The 5,299-nt window shown below is 43.0% G+C and overlaps 1 non-coding gene across 1 annotated transcript; it reads left to right on the top strand.

Annotated features, from left to right (window-relative positions):
• Positions 1 to 4,025: 4,025 nt before the first annotated feature.
• LOC120254590 lies at positions 4,026 to 4,132 on the top strand. Its single transcript, XR_005534666.1, has one exon. It is a non-coding gene; the product is annotated as a small nucleolar RNA R71 (small nucleolar RNA).
• Positions 4,133 to 5,299: the final 1,167 nt, after the last annotated feature.

Here is a 5,299-nt window from a genome sequence, read left to right as displayed (position 1 = left end):
ATGAATGTGCATCATTTTGATAAGTGTCTAAATGTATGTATTTGAGTGTATGTATTTGTTACCTCTAGCATGTATTTTAATTAGAATTGATGCCCGTTTTGTGCTTAATTGTGTGTTATTTGCTTTGCAGGGCACGGGAACACCATGGATGACACGAGGATATGATTCGGGTTAAAAAGAAAAGAAAACCATGGTGCAGTACTGTAGCCGGAGTACTGCAGCATCGACACTGTAGCGAAATCACTGTAGCTGCCACTGTAGCACCTGGAGAGTTTCGAGTCACGATTTGGATCATCGCATACGGCCTCAATGCTGCCCGGTATAGAGCCCGGGATGATCACTGTAGCTATAATAGAAGATATTTACTTGATGGAGTTTGCCTACCCCAAATAGTGTCAATGTTGAGCTCCATAGCGAGTGGTATAGCACTCATGATGGGGGCCATAGGAAGTGGTATAGCACTCGGGATGGAGGCCATCAAGGGGGCGATAGGGAGTGGTATAGCACTCGGGATGGAGGCCATCAATGGGGTATGATGAGTGGTATATAGAGGGATTTTTGGAGAAAGATGGGGGACTTTTTGGCTATACTTCTTTTTGGCCTCTTGGGCCGCCGCCACCACACAATCTTGAGGCCTTCCGGCCATCTTCCGGCGACGATCCATGTGGGAAACGAGCACCCATCATCACCAAGAGGGAGAAGAGCATAGGAGAAGGAGTTGGATTGAAGATCTAGACCACCATTGCATCATCATTCGAAGCTTCATCGATTCAAGGAGATCAAGATCGTAGAGGGAGTTTTCTTGCTTCTTTATTGTCTTTCTTTTCCTTGTATGTTGTATAAGTGTCCCTTGTCATGAGGGATTAACTTATTGTTGTGTTTGGATTTGGATCAACCGTAGGGCTAATCTTGTGTATGAACTTGGAATGTTGTTCTTCATTGATTTTGATGGTTGTTTGAGATTCAATCTTTCATGCTTTCATGTCTAGAATTACATGTATGGAGAGATCCGTAATTCTACTATGAGTTGTATGCGTAGATGTGACCTACTCACGTGTAATAGATCTAGGAGAGATTGAAAGGGGATACTTGTATCTATACGCCGAGAGATCGGGTGTTGGTAGCCCTCCATTGCTAGGTTTAAACCGAAGGATAGTAGGTTTACTGCTATTAGAGAACTCTAAGAACTTTATGCGATCATAGGTGTGTTAATCCGGAAGAGATTCCGATTGACATTCGTATGGGATCAGGGGTTAGTCACCGAGAGATTGGGGCTAATCTACTCACGAGGTCTCTTGGTCTCAATTATCATCAATGCATCTTTAACTCATCCTAGTTCAGGACTTAATGACAACCCTAGGTGGATTCCTTGTCCAAACACTACCTTCTTATGCTTGATACTCCCTTGTTTATTCACATTTGTGTGCTAGTTACCCGGCCATAGATTAGTTAGTTTATTTTATTTTATTTCATTTGTTCTTCATATTAAGAATTGTAGGCTAGATAATAGGTGAAGAGTGAGTAATAATACTTCCTTGGCCCCGTGGAATACTACGACCCCTGTGTCACTCACAGGGTATTACTTGGCGATCCCGTAAACTTGCGGGCGATCAATCACATTTCTATGATAAAGTGGTTATTGCATGTTTAAAATGAGTGTAGAAATGAATTTGATGTATTTTCATGGATTTTTGCATAGTGACCGTGTGGCTTTCACGCCCCTTGGATCCACACGGGCATGTGGAATTTCCAGACAGCCGTGTGGATTTCTGTAGTGTTGTTCTATGAGTTTAACTGATCGCTTTTTTTTCAAAACTTGCAGATATGGCTTCTAGAACAAAGAAAGTGGCCGAAAAACATCCTCGTGAGCCGTCCCTGGAGCTAGAGAGTATAGAGTTCGCTATTCCAGAGCACCAGGCTTCGTTTAAGCGATTATCGAAGCTCAAGTTCTATCAGACACGATTCTCGGACTTGAGCTTGCTCAGGGAGGTATAGTTGGCTGATGATATGGCCGATAAGGTTGAGCAGTTTCTTATTGTAGGTAGTTGGCGCAGATTGCTATCTATTCATGAGCCTGCTATTCGTTTGCTAATGTTTGAGGTTTTAGCATCTTTTGAGTTTGATCGATCATATTCTTGATTTGACTGCAGTGATACCATACATTTCTGAGTATTTGGATACCATTACAGTATGAATGTCACGCAATTTTCAGTCAAGCTTGGGTTATATGATGAGGACTTTACTACCATAGAGGAGTATGATCGTTTACCCACAGACTACCCCGTAGCTTGACACCGCAGTGCGCAATCCCCGGGGTAGATGGTACTTCTACCATCGATCTAAGCATCATTACATCTTCATGTCACTCCTCTTGGTCGAACAAACCTTCATACGGATCCGGATTGAACATTTCCTGCATGTATTCATCAACAATCTCATCAGTAGTGTCTAGAAAGTATAAAGTGTCATCAAAATCAAGGGAATGCCACATAGCTTTATCAAGGCGGTATGTGAGCTTGTCATCTCCAACTCTCAATGTGAGCTCTCCGCCGTCCATGTCAATCAATGATTTGGAAGTCTGCAAGAACGGTCTCCCAAGTATCAAGGGTACATCTGCATCCTCATCGACATTTAGCACTACAAAGTCAACCAGAAAAATGTACTTGTCCACCTTAACAAGCACGTCTACAATGATGCCTCTCGGATGTCGCACTGTTCGGTCCGCTAGTTGCAAAGTTATCCGAGTAGGCCTAGGCTCGCCCAAGCCTAGCTTTTGAAAGAAACTATATGGGATGACGTTGATACTAGCCCCTGAGTCCGCTAATGCCATTTCCCCACCTAAATTGCCAATATTACACGGAATGATGAAGCTTCCCGGGTCTTTCTTCTTGTTCGGCATGTTCTTTTGCAATACCGCCGAGCATGAAGCATCTAAAATCACTGAAGCACTTTCCTAAAACTTCCTCTTGTTAGTCAACAAGTCTTTCAAGAACTTTGCATACTTAGGCATTTGGGCCAATGCCTCAACAAAAGGAATATTGATGTGGAGCTGCTTGAACAAACTCAGGAACTTCTTGTACTGTTCATCCCCTTGGTCATTTTTCAATCTAGAGGGATAGGGGATTCTTGGCTTGAAAGGTGGGGGTGCCACCTCTTTCTCTTTACTCGTTCCCTCTTTTACCTCTATAACCTTGGGTGCATGTTCTTTTGGCATCTCACTCGGAAGCCTACCTTCAACCTCACGACCACTTCTCAAAGTGATCGCCTTCGCATGCTCTCTAGGGTTGGTCTCTGTATTGCTCGGCAAGCTTCCATGTGGCCTTTCAGAGAGAGACTTCACAATTTGCCCCTCCTGATTTTTAAGGTTATGCAAAGAAGCGGTGTGGTTGTGAAGTGTAGCCTCGACTGATTCAAACCTTGTATTTGCAGATTGCACAAATCTAGCCAAGTGCTTCTCTAAGTCAGTCATTCGGGTTTCCAAATCTGAGACTCTGTTTTCCACCTGAGGGGCTTGTTGTTTTTGTTGTTGGAAACTCGGTGGCCCAATGGCCTTTTGTGAACCCTGATTACTCCATGAGAAATTGGGATGATTCTTCCAACCTGAATTGTAGGTATTGCTATATGGGTTTCCTTGAGGTCTCATGCCATTACCTACAAAATCAACGTTCTCCACCGAAGAAACATCACCGATAGAGATCGGGCAATCGGAGGGAGCTTGTCCTCCACCACACCCGGTGCAATTAGTCACGGCTGCCACTCTATTTGAAGTTAGAAGATCTAACTTCTTACTCAAATTTTCCACTTGAGCCGCCAATGAAGTTACCACATCTATTTGATGGAGACCGGCCACTTTTTTCTTCTCCTTGGCATTCCATTGGTAGCTGTTTAACCCCATTTCTTCAATTAACTGATGGGCCTCATCGGGGGTCTTGCTACCTAAGGTACCTCCTTCTGCCGCATCCAAGAGTTGCCTTGTACTCGGGTTCAAACCATTATAAAAAGTCTAAACAATCATCCACTCTGGGAATCTGTGTTGCGGGCACTTTCTCAGGAGCTCCTTGAACCTTTCCCATGTCTCGAATAAAGACTCTAATTCCAACTGAACAAAGGATGAGATCTCATTCCTAATCTTTGCTGATTTTTCGGGAGGGAAATAACGGGCCAGAAAAGCTTCTACCATCTCCTCCCATGTGGTAATTGATGCTTTAAGTAATGAGTGTAGCCATTGCTTCGCTCTCCCCTTTAGGGAAAATGGGAAGGATCTCAACTTGATGGCATCATTCGTCACTCCGTTTATCTTCAGCATATCACACACCTCGAGAAAACTCTCTATATGACTGTTTCGATCCTCATCGGCCAAACCGTTGAACTGTGCGGATTGCAGCAATATGTGGATGAATGCCGGCTTCAACTCAAAGTTCTGAGCTGTAATCGGGGGATGCACAATAATCGATTGTGTCCCCAACACTGAAGGTCTGGCACAATCAGATAATGTTAGTTGTTGCTCATTCTGTTCTGCCATGTTTTCAGATGCTTCCATTTCCAAATCAGCTAAATTAGACTGTTCTTGCACAGGATCTTTCTCTTTTTTCTTAAGTGTACGTTCAAGCTCAAGATCTCCTTCAACCAATATTGAGGGATTCCCTCGGGTCATAACCTGGAGCTGTACCCAAAAAGAAAGAAAAAGAAATCAGAACGATGATAGAATAAGAAGATAGGAAATAGAATGTATGGTGAAATAGCTAAGAAAAATAAAGTGCAAAGTATCTCTAAACGCCTACTCCCGGGCAATGGCACCTAAAACTTGACAAGGTCCCCTTGCATATATCCCGCAAGTGTACGGGTTTATCGAAGTAATAATTCCAGATGAGCGGGTATCGAATCCGTAGAAAGTAGGGAATAAAAACACTTAATCCTCTTTTAGCTATGTGAAAAATCAATAGTGATAAGTGTGACAATGATTCAATTATCAAAAGTAAAATCAACAAGTAATAGAGCAAGAGTAAAGGAGAAGGTAAGGCAATCGATAAAGATGGGGTACTCGGATAATGCTCCGACTAGGACGATCGCTTCAAGTGCAAGAACCCACTATTATGCTTCCTAATCAATACAATAGTCAGTCATGGAAATCCTTCATTACATAGTCCCAAATCTAAGGTCAACTATGCCTAACTCTATACATGTCCCGGAGGAGAAATCGAACAATCTCAACACCTCATACTCGCATAGAGTTGCAATGAGCTCTAGGGATTCCAAGTAATAAATCTCTTCCTAATTATAGACCTAACCCTTTGGTCCA

Source organism: Dioscorea cayenensis, unplaced genomic scaffold (assembly GCF_009730915.1).
Source record: "Dioscorea cayenensis subsp. rotundata cultivar TDr96_F1 unplaced genomic scaffold, TDr96_F1_v2_PseudoChromosome.rev07_lg8_w22 25.fasta BLBR01000518.1, whole genome shotgun sequence".
Lineage (NCBI taxonomy): Eukaryota > Viridiplantae > Streptophyta > Magnoliopsida > Dioscoreales > Dioscoreaceae > Dioscorea > Dioscorea cayenensis.
The sequence above is the reverse complement of the archived record's forward strand: the minus strand, read 5'-3'. Positions and strand labels throughout refer to the sequence as shown.